We start from the raw sequence: 24,945 nt of genomic DNA on the forward strand, positions 1-24,945 counted from the left end.
AGGCAAGACAAGGACAAGCAGAAACATTTGTTCATAATGCAGCTGCAAGTAGAAGGCCATAGAATGCTTGAGTCATAACTTGATAACATACACACGGGGAGGGCGCACATTCCAATCCACGTTCACAAGGGAAGGACACACCACAGTGGTTTTAGAAAGGGAACACAATAAGCTTTGATACTTGAAGGCTAGCAGCTGTGCAAGGGAGGCCAGACAGACATGGTTCCAAGTCTGGAGTTAGTCAAAGGAAAAAGTACTGATAGACTTCAGAACGTGAGATAAAAGTATTGCGGTTTATTAACAAATGTGTTCATGACAGATGTGTAACCTTCGCTTTTCTGTAAATGTGTAATTAGATGCTTTCTCAAGGAGAAATGTGACTTTATGCTAACATAGGTAGAGATACAATGTACCAAGTAGGCGCTTAAATCAAAACACATGACAAGTGATAAGATGCATTCAAGGTGTCGTGAACATATAAAAAGGGCTGTTTGAACTGACAGAGGTGAGTGCGGTATCAGTCACAGAGCTGTGCTGCCCTCCCGGCCGTTATTCATAAATGCTCATATTATTTGCCAAACAGTTGTGTTGTTCTTTTATTCCTGACCCTACAACAAGGCTAAGGAGTAAGGCATGGTTTCCAGGGCTGGATGAACAGGTCGAATGAGTGGTTTGTCAATGCTCCCTGTGAAAAGCTGTTGGTCCTGCTGAATCTCCCTTGCCTTTCCGTAAAGAGACAATTCACCCTGTGCCTTGGTTTAAAGCCAGTGGGGATTTTGGTAGTTTACCTGATGGTTGCCACATGTTTGCAGTGCTCTATTATTTTTTTCAAATATCCAGAAGTGGAAATTCTTGACTGCATCACTGCTTCCCAAACTATTCCTAGACTTGAAAAGGTCAGGGCCACTCATGGGCTATTGCGTGAAACTCGAACTGATATTGGGCCGCCTTTCTCCAGCCAAGAGTTTGCCAAACTCCTGAAATCTCGTGGCATTATTCACAGAAAGATCACTCCGCGCTGGCGTCAGGCCAATGGAGAAGCGGAACGCTTCATGAGAACTCTCATTAAGGTTTTGAGAATTGCCGTGTCCAATAGTCAGAATGTGGATTGTGCGATATAAACGTTTCTTCGTATCGTCTCACTCCTCATATCACCACTGGGGTTCCCCTGAGCACTTTATACATGAATCGGATGGTTGGGGCACCATCCCTCATGTGGGTGAATCATCTCAAGTCATTGACAGAGCCGCAAAGGCATTGTCTGAGAGGAGAATAAAGCACGAACAGGTGTCAAGGAAAAGAAGAGCTAAACGAAGAGAATTCCAGATTGGTGATCTTGTCCAAGTTAAGAACCGAAGGACAGAGAGTAAATTTCTGTTCACAAGGACCTCAGTGTGAATTTGGAAACAATAATGATCTCTTCATTCTCACCCTCAGGCCTAAAAGCCATTCTGAGAGAACAGGTTCTGACTCTCTTGGGGAAAGCGCTCCTGGGCAAAATACAATTGGCCGTTTACACACATTTAAAACCCGTGGGTGGTTGCATGGGAACCCCGGTGTACTGTCCAACTAACGCCCTCTTGATTCAAAGTAACTCAGGGCAGTATGTGTGCACAGTTTACTTTACTTTTGGTTCCAAGCCAACGCAGGTTTTAAATAGCACCATTATACTTTGCTTCGGTTTGCTTTGCTTTGTGCACGTTAAAAAAGTACCCAAACCCCACAGCATAGTGTTTGTTAATCTGAGCCTTGATGTGAGGCAGCCGCCTATGATGGTCTTTTCTGTGATGAGTCAGCTCTGTGTTTAGGTGAAGTCCAAAGGCTCGCACCGAGTTCATTCACTGGCGAAGCATAAGCCCCCGCAAGTGGGGATGGAGGATGGCAAGTTCCAAGGGGTAAACGTGTTGATGGTGTGTGGGGGGAGGAGGGGGAGGCGGGAGGAGGGCTTCATTTACTTTACAGGGGTGGGTCTCCGCATCTTCCGTTACGCCATTCTTTATTCTCTTAAAGTGCTCTGGTGTACCATTACTCCCTCCCTCCCCTTCATAACAATTCGATTAAATTTTTGAAGATTCTACCAGCACCCCGTACGCGCTGTACTTTTTTAAAATTTCTTGTAGACCTTAGCTCTGCGTGCTCACAGAGGCAGCCAGTACTTTGCACCGTTTCGTTTTTCGTTTTGAGCCTCGCCCTTTGAAAAGTGATTGTGAAAATATCTTTTTTCGGCTGTCTTTCCTGTGGTCAGGTGATAACGAAAGGCAGCTCCGGCGCGAGCTTCTACAGAACGGAATCTTGTAACAAGAGGGCCGAGAACAACCACCTCACACGGAGAACACAGGTCTAAACGGAGGAACCTTTTCTAAACCCACTAAACTACACAAAACTGTTTTTAGGGGGATTGGGACGCAGACGTTCTGGAGGCAGACTTCCTAAGAATCGGAAAAGCAAACGGCACCAAGGTAACATTTTAACTTGCTTCAGTCAGACAATGATTTTAAAAGAACTGCTATTTCAGCGTCTTGTACATGACAACATGTTTAACATCCCGTGCTGAGTCACATGTAGGTACGACAATCTCCTTGCTCGTCGCTGCCTTGCACAATGGGACAGATTCTCGGTAAAATGAGTACATCTTTACCTACTGGTTTGCAGCTTCCCTTGAGTGTAAACATACTCATTTTTGGAATTCAAAAGGGTTTTCCAGGTATCCTCTGAAAAAATGCGATTGACATTTTCGCATCAGCAAGAGTACCTTGAAAATTTCTTATGCGATAATCTGCAAAGGATATAAAGTACACGTACTCATTTTTGTTTTCTTTTTCCTCCAAGACGATGGAGGCACCGGGCCTACCTCCAGACTTGTCAGCCCTTTAATCCTTGAGGGCCCCGGTATCCCTCCCAGAGCTCCCGCATGTAGCTTGAAGGTTTTATTTTTCCCTCGCCCCATACTTGGGCACCCAGGGCAAGCAGGGCTGCCCCATAGGGAAATCACCTGCGCCCGCCTTGTTCTTTCTCTATTTTAACTTCCCCTCTAAAGTCTTGCAGAGCATTCATATCCACATTAGTCACTCTTCTGCCAGAGCACTCGCAATCATCTCTCTGCAGGCACAATCGTCTTGGATATACCGCAGATATATCCAGTATCCTCATTCTTTTTCCAATCCAGAGATGCAAATTCAGGCTCCCTCGTAGCCCTCTAATAGCAGGGTTGGACTGGCCTATAGGGCAATCAGTCAGGGCCCGATGGGCTGGTCTGACAAATCAGTCAGTGTCTTGGCCGGTTTATTTAGCAGTTTGTGGACCTCTTTTATGGCCAGGTGGCCCTTTTTACTGTTGGAATCCTTAATAATATAACCACAAGCATTGCCAACAGCAAACATAAATGCATGCACTCTTACATACCATGCAAAATGTCCATGCAGCCTGACTTTACAAGTTCAGATTGCCCCGATTTGCAAATGTGGTCCACTTTTTTAGCTATCTGGTTTGTATATGAGGCCACTTTTAATTTTAACCCCGGGCCAATTTTTGTCCCAGTCCAACCCTTTCTAATAGTGACTCCCAGAAGGTTGCTGTAATATGGCACCTGCTACAAACACACAACAAATGATTCTTGCAGATTGTTTGGGTGATAGCCCTACCTACACCCCTAGAACTGGTCATTGACCTGCATTCAGAAATGCAGACATCATTCACTGTACCTGTACTTACACAAGTCTCAGGAGATCTGACCAGTTCTTAAATCACTCTTCCATCTCTCACAAACACTAAACATATCTTGGACCAATGTTGTGCCGGCCAAATCTACACTGTGATGAAAAACAACACACTTCATCAGTATGCTCACCACTAACATTGTTACCCATCAACGTTTCTATAAAGTCCCCTCAGCTAATTCAGCCCTGAAACCACCATGAGGGACTGACGTGCAATATATCTGTGAGAAATGTAGATAATTGACGGTGACTTAGCAGTAATACTGGACAACCAAGTCCTGTGATCCTGTGTTACGCTGGTGCCCGAAGGTTCAAGGCTCACTTGCTCAGCTTCACACAGTACGACTGTCATCACACAACCCCTTGGTAAGCACAATTGATATATTAGCTTATCTGCTACCCCCATCAGATCAAATGATGGGAGTCTAGGAAGTGAGGTGGAGAACATCGTGTTTATGTCTTGCAGCACTCTGTCCCAGTAACATTTACATTTTGGACATTAGTTTTGTACAATCTCATATGAGTTGGAGTAAGTTGCCTGTGCCCTTGCATTTCCTTCAACTCTCTTTTAGGTCGAGCTTAGGGAGCACACGCACTATCTGAAAGACTAGCTGTATTCAGTAAAAGGACTTTGACCCCACCTGCTGCTTACCGTAGGTTGCCTGCTTATTTTAATGAATTTATGAAGCTGCTGTATTATTAAACCACATCGCCATGTGCAATGCATTAACATCTATCAGGAAGATGAATGGCTGGAATTTCAAATTAATTTTCTTCTCATTAGATATTAATTACAAAGATGTTAATTTAATAACTTAATGGCATTGCTTGGTTACTAAATGCCCCTGAGAAGTCCACACACTCTGAATAAAACACATTGTGTGATTTTAAGATGTTTATAACAAAGCCAACTCATGAAGACCAACATGCTGTTGTTGCTATTTTGGAGCGAATTAACTGACTGTATCTTGAGTGTCTCATGATTTGATATTATTGTCCAGATCTACCAGTTTAAGTTGTTGACCTTATATGGGGCCTTTTCTGGTAGATGCCCGGGATGGAGCAGAAGACTGAAGTTGTTATGGATGCACACGTTTAGTCCCAGAGGGAATGAGATGAAGCAACAGCCAGCCTTTGATTATAGTGAACTATTCTGGATTGCCAACAGTACACTGTTTTGGTCTTGAGGAAAGCATAGCATTATGCAATTTGTACTGAAACATGTCAACCTCCTGCGCCAAAAGTATGTGTTATGCATATCACTAATTTCAAGGTGTGAGAGCCTCTCTCATGTAAAATAACGTGACTGCACATTAGGGTCAGTATCTGAAATGTTGGTATTAGTAGTAGTGGTTATTTACTTATAACACCCATAAAATGGATCCTTCAGGTTAAGTGTAGTTCAGGGTATTTGGTATTAGGCAACAACATCAGTACAGTTTAGGGAATAAGCACAGTGACTGTAGGAAATAACTCGATGGTCAGAGTTCCTTCCTATGAATGCACATTTTCTGTGTATTTGAGGATAAAGGAGCCAATGATGGCATCATTGCAGTCCTGAAATAGGAGTACAGCCAGTATTTTCTCTTCTTGGGCTCACAGGGTATCTATTCCTCCCTTATCTTTTTCATATGCTGGATTCACATGTCTCTGTATTCATGTATGCGTTATAGGGACAACTGCTTGAAAGGCCCGTGCTCTCCTCTTTGTAAAGAGGCTAGAATGCAGCACAATATTGGGTTTTATGCTTTACTTGATAACTGGGAGGTGAAATTATCCTGCGCCCCAAAAGATCATAATCCCTCCAAAAGAACAGGTCAGACAGCCCTGCACTATGCTACTAAATTACAAGTCATCTGTTGTTAATAATGTTGACATGCCTCAGTGGCAACTTACTGCTCTGACAGAGTAAGGACAGGCTCCAGTAATGGGACCTCTAGCAAATAGACAAAAGGCATGTCATTTTCTCAGATCACATGGCCATGGGATTTGTTTGGCAAGCCCTAGGCCACGGCAGAGTTCACAAATCCAAAGTTTCAAAGTAACAGTTAAGGGAGAAACATGCAGCATGAATGTCATTTCTCACAAAATCGCATTTATGCTTGGTTCAATTATACCTAGCAAAAGTGTAAAGCCTTTTGGAGTCTGCTTCAAGTTGTTTCAAGCATTTATAGAAAACAGAAGTCTTATGATCATAGTGCTTCTGTGTTTCAACACTCTGGATTGTCGAATTCTCTTTGAATTTTATGGATTCGATTAGAAGTGCAGACTGCTTCAGTTATGCGTGTGCAGTAGTGTCTTTTTGTGGTTCAGATAGCTCTTCTGTAGGCTTTGTTACAGTGGCTTGGTGTGCTTTTCTCTGTTTCATCTCTTTATTTTCTCCATTTGTGTTGTAGTATGTAGAGTTGTGTTATCATGAGTTTTATGTTGTTATTAACCCATGTGGTGTCATTTTTGTGGCAGCACTAGATGTGGTATCTGTTTGTCCAGTGTGGAGGATGTCCAGTTGCAGAAGATTCGTATGTTTTTGGCCACATGTTTATGGGTTTCTCTGAAGGTGAGTGTTGAGTTGGTGGGTGTCTAGTCTTTTTTTTACATTGCCTGTATGAGAGTGTTTGTTTTTGTTGATTTTTGGTTTAGTATTTTTGAAGTGTTGTCATTGACAGGTTTGTTGATCTTGAGAGAGATAATGTTGTGGTTACTCTAGCTTATGGGGAGTCTGTAACACTTGCTTGTCCTAAGAATGCAAATAGGACATCTAGACAGCGGCAGCGCGACCGGTATGGCATCGCCCACCCCACCAGCAGAAGCTGCAAACCTTTAAAAATAAAACACTGATAATCATTGTTTATTATAATTTTATTTTTAAAGGGGCTGGGACATGGGGGGATGACAGCCTTAGATGGGAGTGCACAGCACTCCCCTAATTGCGTATGTATGTTTGGTCGGCCGACTCAGGCCAGCCAAATACACATGCGAACAGGGCTCTCTCCAACCTGGCACTGTGCTGCTGGGTTGGAGAGAGCAGGCAGAGGCTCCCACTCTGCCCCAGAGAGCCCAGCCAGGGTGCTCCAGGCAATCATAACGCTGCTCTGAGCAGTGTCACGATTGACCGCAAGGTAGGCTGGGAGCCTGTGCCTGCAATGCAGTGGAGAGCGGTGGTACCGCCGTCAAGGTACTTTTTTTTATAAATCTATTTTTACTTTTGTTTTGTTCCCCCCCACCCCGCCACTTTGCACTGTCGCCAGCCGCAACGGCATCTAGAGTGTGTCCTGTGCAATGACTTGGGCCAAAAACTATTTGTTGGAGATTGAAGGCTTCAAGATTGGTTGTGAAAGCTGTGGTTGTTGTTATATTCTTCTTATTAAACCATAAATTAAGGTCTCCTAGAATGAATAGGTTTGAGTAGTCCATATGGGCAGGAGCGGCTCACGTGGCTGGGGCTTGCCGGAGAGGGGAGGCACAGGAAAAAAATATTAAATAATAATAATTTTAAAAAACTTACCTCTGCTCCCGCGCGCTGCTCCTCTCCCATTGATGCTGCAGGCACAGGCTCTCAGCCTGCCCTGTATCAATCCTGACGCTGCTCAAAGCAGCATCAGGATTGGCTGGAAGCGCCCAGCCAGGGTGCTCCCGGGCAATTGGGAGCCTGTGCAGGCTCTTTCCAGCCCGGCAACCGTGTTGCTGGGCTGGAGAGAGCCTACAGTGCATGTGTGTTTGGCTGGCCCGAGACGGCCGGCCAAGCACACATGCGCTCTGAGGGGAGTGCGCAGATCACTCCCCTCAGCTCGTCACCTCCAATGCCCTGCCCTGCCCCTTTTACACGGAATGGATAATAAACAGAGTTTATTATCCTTTCCGTGTAAAAGTATTTGCAGAGGTTGCTGCTAGCAGGGGGGGCAACGCTCCTCCCTCCATACGGAGGAGCTGCGCCAGTAGATGGGTGTTGGTGTCTGTTTTTAATAATGCATCTTTAAAGCTGGCATTGCTGCTTTGTAAAGGACATCATTGGACAGTCTGCTTCTTCCAACCTTATGCAAGTGCATGGCTAGGAAAAGGAAGAAAAGCATAATTCCCAAAGGACCTCATGTCACGTGTGGCACTTTTAGCCATTCCGGATGTTTCAGTTTAGGAGCATATTGAATACTGCAGTTTACTACATGTTCCAGAATGCAACTGCTGACCAGTAGTAAAGTGCTTGTGCTCTGTCCTTAAAACATGGAAGATTGGTTTATTCTGAATTGGCATATTTAATTTACTTGTAAGACCCTAGTAAAGTGGCACTACCTGTTCCCAGGGCCTGTAAATTAAATGCTACTACTGGGCCTGCAGCACTGATTGTGCCACCCACATTAGTAGCACGTTTAACATGTCTCAGGCCTGCCATTGCAGCCTGTGTTTGTGCAGTTTTAATCTGACTTTTCGACCTGGCAAAGTAACTTTGTCAAAACCTTCCTTTTTAATACATATAAGTCACCCATGCGATAGGCCCTGGACAGCCCAGGGGACAGAGTGCAATGTATTTAAAAAGTAGGACGTGTACTTTTAAGTTTGACATGTCCTGGTAGTGAAAAACTCATGAATTCATTTTTCACTACTGCAAGGCCTACCTCTCCCATGAGATAAACTTGGAGTTAACTTATTACATTTTTATAAGGGTAATTTCAAAATGGTAACAGGAAACCAGTTCATGTATGGTGTCTCTGGAATTGTAATGAAGAATCCTAACTGGTAAAGTTGGATTTTAAATTACAATTCATGTTGAAAATGCCACCTTTAGAAAATTGATGTTTTCTCGCCTTAGCTCTTCAGTGCCTGTAGCCGGTCACGGCTGGTTGTAGCTGATAGATGGGCTTTGTGTATTCCTCCTAGACAACCATACACAATGGGGAGCTTTGGTGTGACTGGATGGCCCCTCACTGGCAGGGTGGGAAGGAGGAGATGGACCAACCCCAATTACACTTGAATAAACTGTGTTCCGTCTCCATACAGAGGGCTGCATACCCCCCATAGTTAATCAGGAGCCAGGGCCAGAAGGGCAAGGCACCTGTGCACTTCACAAACATGCCTCTTGAAGCTTCTCCCCACTTCAAAGGCCCAACTGGATATACATATGGCACCTCGTACACCACCACCTCAGTACTCTTCTGGACCTGTGGATACTCTGCCAGGAAAAAGGACTGCTGTACTGCTGAAAGGACTGCCACTGTGCTGGACTGCTGCTCTAAAGAACTGCTGCCTTGATGTACTGACCTGCTATTTTTTGTCCTCTTGCCTGGGTGAGAAGGACTGGACGTGTGCCTCTTAAACCCAGAACCCAGATTTACTCCAAGGACTAGTTGCCTGGCCTCCTGATCTGAAGCCTCAGAGAAACAACAGGCTTCCAACAACTTTGCACTTGACCTGGACTCTGCCATCTGTGAGTTTACCCTGCCAAGTAGTGACACCCCAGTCCTGGACCCTTGGAAGTGGGCTAAAGGTGCTCTGTCAGCCTCTGTGGATCCTGCAGAACCGACGTAGCTCCTCTGCTGAACAGCACAAACCCAAGGAGAACCAATGCATCATCGCTGCTGCATGGATTAGAACCGTCGCAAAGTCCCGCATAGCAGCCCACTGGAACCGTCGGTGTGCAACAGATCCTCAGTTCAGGCCCTCACATCCACTTTAGTGGCAGCCCCAATGACGACGCTGGACACCTTCTTGTCGAAGGGATGCTCGGCAACGATGCAGGTCCTCGCATCACAGTCTAGCTGCATCTAGGAATCGATGCACATCTTCAGCTGCACTGCGCATCTTGTACGTGGATCCTTGCAATGCTTTGCAAACCAGGAGTTAAGGTAATCAATCAATCAATAAATCAATCAAGATATTTGTAAAGCGCACTACGTACACGTTGGGGTTTCAAGGCGCTGAGGGGGGGTAGGGGGTGCTGCTATTGGTCAAAGAGCCAGGTCTTGAGGAGTCTCCTGAAAGTGAGAAGGTCCTGGGTCTGCCGCAGGGGGGTAGGGAGGGTGTTCCAGGTCTTGGCGGCGAGGTAGGAGAAGGATCTGCCGCCGGAGGTCTTGCGTTGGAAGCGGGGGACGATGGCGAGGGAGAGGTTGGCAGAGCGGAGTTGGCGGGAGGGGACGTAGAAGTTGAGTCTGTTGTTCAGGTAGGCGGGTCCGGCGTTGTAGAGTGCTTTGTGGGCGTGGGTGAGGAGCTTGAAGGTGATCCTCTTGTCCACGGGGAGCCAGTGGAGGTCTTTCAGGTGGTGGGAGATGTGGCATCGGCGGGGTATGTCGAGGACCAGTCGGGCGGAGGCGTTTTGGATGCGTTGGAGTCGTCGGATGTCCTTTGCTGGGATGCCTGTGTAGAGTGCGTTGCCGTAGTCTAGTCTACTGCTGACGAGGGCCTGGGTCACAGTTTTTCTGGTTTCCGTCAGGATCCATTTGTAGATTCTACGGAGCATGCGGAGGGTGTTGTAGCAGGAGGAGGAAACTGCGTTGACCTGCTTGGACATGGTGAGTGCAGAGTCGAGGACGAAGCCGAGGTTGCGTGCGTGGGTGGCTGGCGTTGGGGGGGGTCCCAGCGCGGTGGGCCACCAGGAGTCGTCCCAGGCCGAGGGGATGCGTCCGAGGATGAGGACTTCCGTCTTGTCGAAGTTCAACTTCAGGCAGCTATTTCTCATCCACTCGGCGATGGATTTCATTCCCTCGTGGAGGTTGGCTTTGGCGGTGTGAGGGTCTTTGGTGAGGGAGAGGATGAGCTGGGTGTTGTCGGCGTAGGACAGAATGCTAAGGTTGTGCTGATGGGCCAGTTGTGCGAGGGGGGCCATGTAGACGTTGAACAGCGTCGGGCTTAGAGAGGAGCCTTTGGGGTACGCCACAGATGATGTTGGTGGCTTCGGAGCGGAAGGGTGCGAGTCGGACTCTCTGGGTTCTGCTGGAGAGAAAGGAGGAGATCCAGTTGAGGGCTCTTTCTCATATTCCGGCTTCGTGGAGGCGTGTTAGTAGGGTGCAGTGGCAGACCGTGTCGAAGGCTGCGGAGAGGTCCAGGAGGATGAGGGCAGATGTTTCGCCGTTGTCCATTTGTTGTCTGATGTCATCTGTGGCGGCGAGGAGAGCAGTCTCGGTGCTGTGGTTGCGCCTGAAGCCGGACTGGGAGGGGTCCAGGATGGAGTTGTCTTCGAATCGAGGTGGTGGGTAAGCTGAGCGTTGACGATCTTCTCGATGACCTTTGCTGGGAAGGGGAGGAGGCAGATCGGGCGGAAGTTTTTGAGGTCGTTGGGGTCTGCCTTGGGTTTCTTGAGGAGGGTGTGAATTTCGGCGTACTTCCAGCTGTCTGGGAAAGTCGCGGTTTCGAAGGATGAGTTGATGACCTTTCGAAGTTGGGGGTCGATGGTAGAGTCGGCTTTGTTGTACACGTGGTGTGGGCAAGGGTCTGAGGGGGATCCATAGTGGATGGAGTTCATGATCTTGCAAGTTTCGGCGGTACTTTGTTCGGCGGGCCTAACTGAGTCCCTGTAACCGGCTGGTGCTCCATTGTGGTCAGCCTGAACTTGAGATTTGGGGCCAGATGTAGCAAAGGGTTTTTCCCATTCTGTGTCAATGGGAAAATGTGTTCGTACATATGGCCCTTAGTTCCTGTCCGACATGACCAGATATCCACAAACGGTGCTTGTGTATTTTCACTAAAATCTTTAAAACTGCGGGCCATATTTATACTTTTTGACGCAAAACTGCGCCAACGCAGTTTTGCGTAAAAAAAAATTGCGCCGTCTAACGCCATTTGGAAGCACCATGCGGGCGTCAAATTTATACTTTGACGTACGGCGGCGCAACCAACAGGTGGGAGTCATTATTTCGTGACGCACACAGCGTCGGTCTGTCGTAAAGGAAACCAACGTAAATGCGACGCACATCACTGTGGGCCGATTTACGACAGCGCAATCGTGAAAACGCCGTTCTTTTTCACGCTATTGCGTTACATTTTTGCGCGAAAACTGCCCTTTCAGGAGAGGAGACCCAAAATGGATCCTAGATGCCCCAACAGACCCCAGGAGGATGAGAGCAGACCAGGAACCAGCCAGGAGGATCCATACAGGAACCAGGACATTTAAAAAAAAAAAAGAAAGTGTCGCTTCAGTGCAGAGGAGCAGGAAATCCTGGTGAAAGAGGTGACGGAACACCAGCACCAACTTTTCATCTCCTCAAAATTGCCACTCAGTAGGAGAGAGGCCATCTGGAAACAAATTGTGGACAAGATTAACAGTGTGGCTGAAGAACGCCGGATAGTCACCGAGTGTAAGAAACGCTGGCCTGACTGCAAACGAAGGACCAAAGAGAAAATGCCCAGGAACAGGAAGGCAGCATTGCAGACTGGAAGGGGGAGTCCAGCACAACAGGAGGCCCTGGACCACATGGAGGAGATGGTCGCAGCCGTCATCCCGGAGGAGATCGTCCTAGGGATTCAAGGACTGGACAGCGCAGACTACCACGACACAACGCACATGCAGGGTAAGTCGCATGGGGAATTCAAATGCAATAATGAGGATTGTAAGCAGGTGGGGGATACCTACTACACAATGCATGTAAGTCAGCACATATATGAAGTGGCATGGGGAAAGGGGCACGGCAGGGGGGCATGCCCAGTACTGACCGAAGCTGGGGCACGACAAAATACAGCAACCACAACAGTCCCACGGGGACATCCTGTAATTACAACAAGAGAGCCAAGGGAAAGCAGTGACAGGTGGGAAGGACACTACCTCAAATCCACATCCAGGCACTTGTCTTGCACAATCTATTCCCCATCAACTAGGTCCCTACCTGTAATGCTGTAGCAAATACAACAACTGCAACTTAACTGCCACCACAGTTGACAATAACACCTCTCATCTCTGTGCAGCTATAGCACCAAAGGGCAGGAACCCCACCCTGGAACATACATACCTAAAATAGGGGGTGAGGATGACATCTGCAATTACTCCTAGAAATAAGACAAAGGTACCAGTACACTCAAATGCCGAATGTCCATAACTGACACATACATAACCCTAAGTAAACAGCAATTGGAGCCACACAGCACTAACGACACACACATGCTGCATACGTCAGGGTCCCTCACGTGCCTGGCTAACAAGGCTACATCACTAATGTCATACTGCTCAGACACCAACATTGAGGAGGGGACACAGGCAACTGGTCACTGAAACACATCTGCACAGTCTTACAAAAAAATAGGACATTCATATGATAAACAGGCCAATCCAGTAAGACACACATTATACCCCATCATATACAAACATCAACAATGTTTACATCCATACCACATCCTAACATTGACATGCATAGGTAATGCCACGTAACATGTACAGTTCATGCAATGTGAATAAAAAGTGTATGGGGCAGGGCCTGAGAGGCAAGTGTGCTGGCAGGGCAGTCACAACACCCACAGTCAGTCAAAGTGTAGTGTGGCAAGTGAAACGTATACTTTGCGCATTAGCCTCAGGCTGGAGGCCTTTGTGCATCTTACCCTGAATGTACTAATACTCATTTGCTCACATCTAAGAGCCTCAGAGCACTTTGCACTAAATGATTCTCATTGCCCTTCCTATCAGTTAATGTAGCAAATAGTCAGTCCTAGGGTGTTGTTAATTAGTCAAATCACCCTGTTTTGCCTACTTCTGCACTGGAGTTTGCCAGAACATATTCACTCTGTGCCCCAGTCAAGGATACCGTCTGGTACGTTGCTGATAGATGTGGTAGGGTTGAAGGTCTGGCATTCCTGCGTAGGGAAACCTTGTCATCACCATGACATATGTCTTTTAAATTCACTTCCTCGTCCCAAGACACGCATGGGGGAGTTTCCAAACATAAATTCACAACTAGATGCTGCCTGCCTTGCTGCTGATGCACAACCAGATCCCAGCCCATTCCTCTGATATGAGGGATGATGTCTCCCCTGTGATTCAGACAGGCAAGCTCCAAACTTAACATGCTGTGCTATACATAGAACAAGCAGAGGGAGAGTAGAAACTGTTAGGCACCATGATAGTTGTGTACTAATGTATTAGTCTCCTGCGGACTATTTCAATTCTAACAGTGTGTATTGTTTGGGTTATTGGGGCTCACACCTAAATTCCTACAAGTCAGTTGTACAATGAAACTTCATATCAAACAAATACTGTCTTTGTCATTTGTGTATGGGAACATACCGGAAAAGATAGAAATGTGTAGGACCTGAGTGACCACCACTTCCCTGAGAAGTTCCAAAGATGTCATGCGCTCGGATGTCTAAACATTCCTTTGATGTGGGAGACCAGAGGCACTGCTAGTTAGTCTGATCTAAATTGAATATCTGGGTGACAGAGTTATATACAAGTGGGTCAAACTTAGTCCCCCACACCATTAGCTATCCTGCTGCCTAGAAAGCCAAGAATCACATGTAGGATAATGAGAGCCCACCCAACAAAATGTCCCTCCATAACAATAGTGAAACACAGAGTGAGGAGTAGGACAAAAAAACGCCTATTTCTAAATAATTACAAAGCAACACCTAGAGGCGACCTGGCAGACATGTCTGAAAGATCCATATCATACATGTGACACACAGGTGGGCCATAGGCCTACAACAATGCCCTATGACGGACAGCAGATACCAAGACAAACACAGAGTACAAAGTTAAGGCATCCAAAGGCTTGTATCTTAAAGCAAAATTGGCACAACACAGACACACTAATTTTACCCTGTTTCATTGCAGAGGAACACGGATCTCCTGCCGATATGCCTGTCCATGAGTTCCCTGATGACATGGATGACGAGACCATCAACCTCACACAAGAGACCCTTGACATGGTCCTTGAAAGCCTCCAAACCCCACCTTCAGTCACAAGGAGGAGCACAGAAGAAGCAGCCACCACAGTAGAACCACCCGCCACCCCAATTGTAAGACCTGCCAGCTCCAACACAGCTGAGGACTCTGACGACACTGGCACCAGCTTCGAAAGAACTGTCGTTGGGGTCCAGCGGGAGCTGGCCAAGGAGGTGCGGGTGGGGATGCAAACTATGGCAGCCAGCCTTGAGGGGGTGCGTTCGTGCATGTTGTCAACTGCTGATCAGGCAGCTGCAATGCAAGCCAGAACATCGGTCTTGGAGGAACTTTTAAAAACACAGAAGGAAATCTGCACAGCTGTCATCCAGTTGACACAACAACTCCAACTGCAAGCCAGTCAACGTGTGCACGAATGCAACATAGAACCCCTCAGGGCCGACCTGGCTGCCTACCATCGGGATGTGGCTGCCATTCTGAAAAACCAGCAGGCCCTCCTTGCTGCAGTACTGCCCTTCATTACTCGACAGGGATCAGCCCCCGGGATGTCTGCCTCCATGTCTTCTAACACTGAGGTGTGTGTTGCCCCTTCACAACCAACAACAACAAGGATACACCAGGCAACACACACATCAGAAGAAGAAGACATGGAACAGATAACATTCCCACGCAAGAGTACCCGGAAGCCCTAGTCCCTGCACCATGACCTACTCTGACCAAGGTCCTACGTTTGGACACATGCTAGTCTCACTACAACTACCCTCAATGACTGTTCGGCAATCCACTGTATGACTTGTCCCCATTGCCAGTGAATGTCTCTCTCCTACCATTTGGCAATTCATGTTCCTCTGCACCGTCTGTGACCTCACCCCAGCATGTCAGGAGCATCATCCACACCCCGTCTGTAGGATCACCATGTAAGAATGCACCAGAACGGACTCAGCTAACATTGTGAATGGACATTTTGCATTACACCACCTACAAATAAATATCACTTGCACACCTATTGTGTCTCTGTGTCATTTCACACTTCAACTGTGCAGTAGATAACTCCAAAGTGGCTGTGTGGCAACCATGTAGATTCTCTATACTACTGTCCTGATTTCATGTATACTGAAACATCTGTGCAGTGGCCAGGATTGCATCATAGCTTTACTATACTGAGGAAAATAACTGATGAAGGGACTAAGCACACACAATCATGCTGTGTTGGACAGAATGATGCACCATCTACAGCTATTCTAGACAACTAATGGTGGCTGAGAAATGTAGGCACCATGCGATACTAAAATTTGAAATTATGCTGTAAAATGAAAGGAATGATAAACAAATTACACTGCATCAATCACCCTTACGGCGTATACTTCCATGAAGGAAAGTCATGCTGAATCAGTACACACATGATGTAGGTCAGCAATGACAGCAACAAGACAAGAGTGTGAACAAATCCTCATCTACAAAGCTCTCCCAGAACTTCACAATGCTGTCCGACCTATCTATTTACCTACAATAATAAGTCGGGAAGCACTCTTTGTGAAGTAGGATACATACCAACCACAAACCTTGATGATCAATGCACACTACCAATGTTGGCTCTCCCACATGGTGGATACTTACCAAGTTAGCACACGGGTAGCTGGCATGTTAAACCTCATTAGCCTGGGGATAGCGAGCATGGAACACAAATGTCATACTAAAACTTTCTGCTACACTGATGTCAAGGCTATGAAAAGGTAGCAACTAACGCATCAGGTAAAGGGTTAACAACATTTTTATTTCAAAGTAGTAATAAAAGAGGCAACTAAGGGAAAGGTAAACCTACACTGATCTAACCTGACTACTACTAACCCACAACTGTCCCTAACTAACCTAAGCTAAATTTACTCTACACATGTAACGAAACTATCTAAACATCAACCCCCCACCCACCATTAAGAGACAAGACACATGCAGGACAACACTTACTAACCTACACACATACTATCCTATCCTAAACAAACATATATTTTTTTGTGATATTTTTTTTTTTTTTTTTTTTTTTTACATTAAACAGGAATCCCAACATTGCCCCCCACCCACACAAAAATATTAGATAGAAAGAATAACGACCCCCCACCCTCTTACCTAACACTAACTAAGCTAATTTCCTATACTTATCCTATAACTAACCCCCCAAACCCAACTAACAGTATGAAAAAGGAAAGAGGTGAGAGGGGAGGGGTAAAAGTTCAGGAGGGCAAAATGACTACTGATTTGCCCTCTGTAGTGTGCGTCGGATGGAGCGCACCTTCTTCTTCACCTCATTCATGTCCTCCGCAAGGTTGTCAACCTTGCGGATCAACCTGTCCAATTTTCTGGACAATGCCTGGAAGGCTGCAGGGTCAATAGGAGGGTCAGTGCTGGTCTGGGTGCCGGTGGAGGTGGAGGTTGTTGCTGGAGTGGAGTGGCCACGGGACAGCCCTGCTCCCAACACACGGCTGGGTCCAGGTCTGGATGAAGATGCCTGGTCCGTTGCTGTGTTCCCTTGGGCAGACCTGGTGGATGTAGTGGCGGTGGTTGTTGGTGGCACCGTTGGGGGAGCCTTTGGTGTGGCATACCACGCCCCGGACGCCCGATCCGAATTATATCTGCGGGCCATCCTCCGATACCCACACTGCACCTGCAGGATGTGGCTGTACCTCATTGCACGGCGCTCAAAATGGTTGCGCTCTGCGGCACTCAGGTTTGCAGCTGTGAAGAGAAAAGGGAAATATTGAGCATTGAATTTACAGTGGGTTGAATACCACCATGGGTCATTTGTCCATTACTAGAAATGTATTTTTTGCAGCAATTGTTACAACATAGTTCACGGAAAGGCTCAGAGGAAGTACATGTGAATCCTGCATACCTAAGGGCATATCACACCTAGCATATACATGTCTCTACATGATGGATGACATCACCCTAAACTACTCAACCAAATCATACCTAAGGCATGAGACATTATGGCACCAGCTCTTCCGCATACTGACTTCACTACATATGTCATTCTATGTGATAACAATCACACTCCTCACTCAATGGCATTTGGAATTAGTTGTGTGCTAAGATTGAACCCCTGGCCCAGAATCATATGTCCACACTAGGGGTCAGATGTAGGAATCTTGAAATAACAACTAGCAATTATGCAAAGCAGAACAGTGTCTCTGACACCGTCTGCGAGTCGCTATGGGGTCCCGAAAACCCACCTCATGAACATCAATGATGTGGGTTCCAAGTTGCCCCACCGTAGCGACTATGGGCACTCACGGGGATGGAGGCCTGCTGGTACCAGCAGAAATCCATAGACGTGACTGCTTTTAAATGAAGCAAGTAATTTTTCCCCAAGTGTAGGCCGTTTACCTGAAAGGAAAATGAGCTGCAATTAGTTTAAAAACACAACAATTCAAGTAGGAAATTTTCACGGTAATTATTGGTCCCTTAGACCACTGGCTGTTTTGTGCAGGATTATTTTGGTCCACTCACAAAGGTGAAGGTTTACAATGAGGACCCCTTCCAGTCAGCAAGTTGGTTACCATCCACTTCAAGTGGATGATAACAGCTACTCACTTTGCAACCACGTACTCGGTTGCAAATGGGATTGCCTACCACTGTGATTTGCAAGTAGGTCTGGTAAACCCCTTTATCATTTCCATTTTGAAAAGCATTTTCCTAATATGTACATGACCACCAAATACATTTTGGAATAGGAAACAGACGTTTGCAAATCACAAACATATATTTATGCCATTTGCAACGTGTAGACATTTTTCTCACTCTGGCCCTAGGTACTAACTCAAGTCACAAAAGGTGCTAAGTACGTGTAACATACTGGTTGCTACAGTCCTAGGTACCCTGTTTCACAGTAACATCCCAGTCTTTGTGGGTGGTGTGGGAAGAACAACCAACAATCCCATGTTCAATGCACACCCAGGAGTGTACAGAAAGTTCAACAAGTATGTGCCTTCACACACAACAACTATGAAGGGCTAGCAACACGTTGTAGTCAGCCCAACCTTGTCACATCCCAGGTCCACACATGTCAAAATGATATGACTTAGCCCAACATAACATACTATTAGTGAGGCATGTTTAACAACACACACAGAGGAGGTAGAACACCCATTCACATGATTCAACTGAACACCTAGGCCATTGCACTCAAGTCGCATACACTTCGAGTTCACCTTGTGGAAGTACATGGCCCTGGAAGATCCGACCTACAGTGTACACAGTCCATCCTCAACTAGGAAGAAACAGTTGTCATCAAAGCCATGTGCCTAAGCTATCTGGGAGACTGTCAGTCTGATATGCAGACTCAGTTGATGGCAAGTCCCTGACCAAGTCTAACATTGACCAGTGTATTCCAAATGAGTCATACCATTCCCAATTGCCGCCCTAATTGAATGGGCTACAACCCCTCAATCTGAGAGATGACTAGGTATTGCTTTACAGAAACATTATTCAAATTTGATATCACACTAAAACAACAAAGCCAATGAACGGCCAGCACATCAAATCATGAATCCTCTTGAACACACAGTAATCCATCATGCTTCATTACCAAACAATGTAAATAGCACTCAGGCGACACTCACTGTAGGTATCGGGGTCGTCAAAATGGGCCACCTCTCCCACGGTGTACGGGGCTGGTCCACCTGTAAAGCATGAAACAAAGATTATACTCAGACTGGGTGAACGGACAAATAATTTCTGTTACAATGACACTGTGTGAATATGACATGGTAATGATAGACTTTCACACATGCTCATCCTGCATGGATGACTTTGTATTCAACATTATCATTGGATGAGTCTCCTGCTCCAGTGTCACACCCTACTACACTCATGCAGTGGCCAGGACAGTCATGTGTCGTCCAAGTTAATCCTCCATTAGTATGCCCCAACAATAATGTTAACCATACATCTCAGCATGTGCATCCCAGAGAGACATTCCAAAACTGGTTCCATGAGGACTGCATGACCACTCACAATCAAACAGGCTATGTGGACAGGTTCAACACACAGCAACCAGACACACATGTGACATATGTGTGAACAACATGACTAACTTCATGTGACGTGAAGGCAACACACATGTATAGCATCATCATGTGTTTCCAATTTTTTGTCTAGCTATGGCGTCTGCATATGTAGGTATGTTGTTTCTACATGACGTACTCACTGGCCATTATGACCAGTGGAGTACAAATAGAGCAGTTCACGTGTTGCTTTTCTGACACAAATGCAACACTACATTACATGCAGCTACAGGCATCTGGTATGTGTTGCAAAAATGAGCCATCGGACTGGTAGCATAGGTCTTCATACACATTCTGCAACAAATACACATTAGGACACATATGTATACCTTTGTAGCGCAGCATTTGCAACATTTTGTGACGCAGAGAGGGGGCGACTTAGCAAAATACAAATAGATGTTGGATTTTAATGCTGTTATTGCGTGTACATGTGTTGCAAAATATGGGGATTTATGTGTATAACCATGGGCCTAGGTTTCCCTAGCATTACACACAGTCAGCTACTTATTTTGCAGATTGGCTAACAATCATCAGATGTTCACACACAGATTTCTATCATTCCCATTTAATAGATTTTTACTCTCCAACATGGCCACCAATCCGGAGTCCCAGGTGGTCCAGCAGGTCCTGTTCCCTGGTGATCAGATCTGCCCAGCGGTGCTTGAGTTGGTGTACATTTCTCAGACTCCCGTAGACCCGGACCAGGTGATGGCGCACCTTCTCCCACCGGATTTTCCTCGCCTCCGTGTGATACCCCTGTATCACACGGCCCCCAGCTTCCAGCATTAGTGGGAGGAAATGGCTTACTTGCCATATGAACCCCCCCAATTCGTCTTCACCCATCCTGGACAGGCGAGGCCTACCTGACATATTGAGAGGACTAATGCTGGACAAAATAAATATGAAAGTAAAAGTGGGAAATGGGGAAAGGTAGAGGTGTGAAAGAAAAAGAAGAAGGAGAAAAATAGCCCAACTAACCCCCCAAACTATGCTACTCACAACAGACTCCCACTGACAATACAAACTATCACAGGTATAGACAAAATAACACTAAACAGACTGAGACAATGTTATACAACAATAATAGATTGACACTAAGACAAAATACAAGGCACACAGGACACAAAAGCAGTAAAACACAGGACAACACATTTCACACAACCACACAGTCTAGATAAATCTGAGACTGCAAAGTGAAAGTGAAAGTTAACTCCCAGTACAGATTTTGTAAACAGGATATCCTATTACATCACTTCCTGCAGAAAATGGCCGCCGTTTTTATTTTCCCGTTTTCCGTCATATTTTCACGCATACACAGTTGTGCGTCATTTTTTTTTGACGCATTACAGTGCACATGATGCGGAGTGAAAAAATATGATATGAATATTAATATTTTATAATGTACATGAGATGACCAACATATTGTCCATGTAGCGTCAATTTTACCACGCATACAGCATGGGCGTCATTTTTTTTACACGTACAGTAGTGCACATGATGCGGAGTGAAAAAATATCATATGAATATTAATATTTTATAATGTACATGAGATGACCAACATATTGTCCATGTAGCGTCAATTTTACCACGCATACAGCATGGGCGTCATTTTTTTTACACGTACAGTAGTGCACATGATGCGGAGTGAAAAAATATGATATGAATATTAATATTTTATAATGTACATGAGATGACCAACATATTGTCCATGTAGCGTCAATTTTACCATGCATACAGCATGGGCGTCATTTTTTTTACACGTACAGTAGTGCACATGATGCGGAGTGAAAAAATATGATATGAATATTAATATTTTATAATGTACATGAGATGACCAACATATTGTCCATGTAGCGTCAATTTTACCACGCATACAGCATGGGCGTCATTTTTTTTACACGTACAGTAGTGCACATGATGCGGAGTGAAAAAATATGATATGAATATTAATATTTTATAATGTACATGAGATGACCAACATATTGTCCATGTAGTGTCAATTTTACCACGCATACAGCATGGGCGTCATTTTTTTTACACGTACAGTAGTGCACATGATGCGGAGTGAAAAAATATGATATGAATATTAATATTTTATAATGTACATGAGATGACCAACATATTGTCCATGTAGCGTCAATTTTACCACGCATACAGCATGGGCGTCATTTTTTTTACACGTACAGTAGTGCACATGATGCGGAGTGAAAAAATATGATATGAATATTAATATTTTATAATGTACATGAGATGACCAACATATTGTCCATGTAGCGTCAATTTTACCACGCATACAGCATGGGCGTCATTTTTTTTACACGTACAGTAGTGCACATGATGCGGAGTGAAAAAATATGATATGAATATTAAGATTTTATAATGTACATGAGATGACCAACATATTGTCCATGTAGCGTCAATTTTACCACGCATACAGCATGGGCGTCATTTTTTTTACACGTACAGTAGTGCACATGATGCAGAGTCAAAAATATTGTGGATGTAAATTATACTTTGAAGGCGAAATATTAAGACACTTTTGGATACATTTGTATTTGACTCTGCATTGTGTGCACACATGTACGTGAACAAATTATGACGGCCATGCTGTATGCGTAGAATATGGAGCAAATTTATCCTTATGTCTTCATGTTTTTAGCTTTGGAAAGGTGATTTGTCATGGTCAAACGGTGCGATGTGATACACATATGTGTTTGTATATGACACATGTCCGTTGTTTTATGTATAGAAGGCATTCACACTGTAATGTTTGGGATACGTTAACTAATGTATTGACCATATTTGACGACATATTTGGTGTAATTGCTGATGGCTATTTTGAAATGATGGATGGGATACCATTATGTATTCCGTCTCCAAAATGTGTCCACATTTATGATGGTGATGCCTTTATCTGTAGTCCTAACAGGGAGTGGGAGAGTCACTTTCAGTTTTTATGGGGCTGAGCATGTCCCATTATGATTTTGTGTTTCAGATTTGTGTTGGACTTGTGACATGGAGGCCACACATGTGCCTTATGCATGTGTTTAGTTCACAAGTACATGATTCTTGTATGTTTTGGGGGCGGTAGAGGTGGACTTAGGCCCCCAGCACCCTAGGATTTGACCATCCAGAATAGCTACTGTATCCATGGAGTATATTTATTATATCATGGCAAACCTGCAGCAGCGGGCTAATGTAAGGCCATATGGTATGAATGACTGTTGACCATTCATTGATCTCATTAGCCCATTTGACGTTTGCAGTAATGATGAATTGGAGCAAACTTGCATACCATTTTCCTATGACTATGTTTGCAAGACTCTCAGCGTTCCCAATGTGATAATGAGAAGAATATTTTGGTTGTCTGTGTCCCTTTCTGCATAAACTGGTTTAGTGTCATGTTACAATCTTCCTGCTAGGTTCAGACTGGGACACAACTGTGATGGTCTACTTTCAAATATTAGATTGATTGTATGAAATATGTGTACATGTGTGTGGGAATGTGGATCCACTATCACCTGTCTGGGTGTATGTTGTCACTGTAACTTCAAGGTCTCCTCCTGAGTTAGTGGCAGCTGATGTTGTAGCTATTGTGTATTGCTCATATCACACACTTGAGAGAAGCCATTGATGACATGGTCACGTACACATGGATGGTCCCACCCAGTCTCTGAACACGTGTAATGTGACTTTCAAATGATCTCCAATTTTGGGCTGGATGAGAGACTGTTTCAGTTGTTTGGATCCGGCATGTGTAATTGTCACATTTGTACTCTAGTTGGGCTCTGTGTATGGTAATGTATCATGTCACATCCTACCCTCTGTGCATACAGTTGTGATGTTTATTTTTGGTGTGATGAATTTTAATGGCATTCTTGATCAATGAGACGACATTCATCTTCAGCTATTTCAAACTAAAGGTGGTCAGAAATGAATAGGCCAAAGCATGATGTGGTGTTTGTTATCTGTGTTTATTTACAAGTGTGGAATACAAGTGATTATAATAACTTAAGTAAAAAAATTGTTCACAAGCTGTTGGCGCCTACGCACTCCTGCTGCCGTGTTAGGTTGTTCCCCCTCCTGTTGCAGGCCAGCATCCTCCTCATCATCATCCTCAGGCATGTCTGGGTCCGGTTCAAGGAGGGGAATGTTCCTTTTTACACAAATATTGTGTAATATGGCACAAGTGAGTATGATCTTACAGACCATCTCTGGGGAGTATAGTAGGTTTCCGCCAGTGATGTCAAGGCAGCGGAACCTTGACTTTAGGATCCCAAAGGTCCGCTCCACAATGCTGCGTGTCCTCTTGTGGGCGTCATTGTATGCCCGCTCAGCAGCAGTATTTGGGTTCCCATATGGTGTCATTATCCAAGGCTGGATGCCATACCCCTGATCAGCTGAAAGAGAAACACAGAATGGTATCAATTAGATGTAGGAGGCACTGTTGTACGTATCTTTGATGGAAGTAGTTGTGTTGTGTTGTCTGTGACTATTTTGTGTACTAATGTGACAACCTATGGTTGTTGGTGGAAACTTTGGCATTGTTTTTTTTCCTTGGCTGAGCAAGTGTTTGTTGGCTAACTGTTTGTCAGCAGGATGTATCGGTTTCTCAAGTACAGTGTGCCCTCCCTTGCATTGTGACTTGTGACACAGGTGTCCGTGTGTCCTCACTGGGGGTGTGATGATAGTTCCATGCAGAGTTGAAACATGAAAGTGTATTAAAAACGTTCAATTGAACATACCCAGGCCATCCCATCCCTTAAAACTTATGCATTGTATTAGTGTACAGGTTATTGTGAGACTTCCAATTTGCAAGGTGACATTTAGGCAACCACAGTCATGAATGTCTTCACACTAAGCTGTAGAGTAAATTCCAATGTGTGAGAGGTTCAATGGTGACTTGTGAAACATGGCTAGTGATGTGAGTACCTCAGTGTGTTCCTGTCTAGGTGTTGCTATTGTGGTGTATGGGTTGTTTATCCTAGAGGGTTTCTGTGCAGTGAGTATCTGAGTAGATTTTTGTCCTTACCAACAAGTAGTCCATTGCCGTACCGTCCATCCTGGAAGTGTTGGTTGATGGTGCTGTGACGGAAGATGAATGCGTCATGTACACTCCCAGGATATTTAGCCACAATGTTGCTGATCAGTCCTTGGTGATCGACTATGGCCTGCACGTTGATGGAATGTGTGTGCTTCCTGTTGCGGTAGAGGTGTTCACTCGCAGAAGGTGGCACAAGGCGTACATGTGTGCAGTCGATTGCACCAAGGACGTGCGGAAAGCCACTGATGGCGTAGAACCCCTGTTTAGTTTCCTGCTGCTTCTGCACTGTGTTAGGGAAGCAGATGTGGCGGGGTG

General features: G+C 45.3%; 1 protein-coding gene across 1 annotated transcript in view; it reads left to right on the top strand.

Annotated features, from left to right (window-relative positions):
- The first annotated feature begins 2,011 nt into the window (after positions 1-2,011).
- CD53 (CD53 molecule) overlaps positions 2,012-24,945 on the top strand; it is a 282,909-nt gene continuing 259,975 nt past the window's right edge. The window contains exon 1 of the mRNA XM_069238988.1: positions 2,012-2,459. The gene's annotated coding sequence lies outside the window, so the exon portion shown is untranslated. The remainder of the gene's footprint in view (positions 2,460-24,945) is intronic.

The sequence above is a fragment of the Pleurodeles waltl genome, chromosome 6 (assembly GCF_031143425.1).
Source record: "Pleurodeles waltl isolate 20211129_DDA chromosome 6, aPleWal1.hap1.20221129, whole genome shotgun sequence".
Classification (NCBI taxonomy): domain Eukaryota; kingdom Metazoa; phylum Chordata; class Amphibia; order Caudata; family Salamandridae; genus Pleurodeles; species Pleurodeles waltl.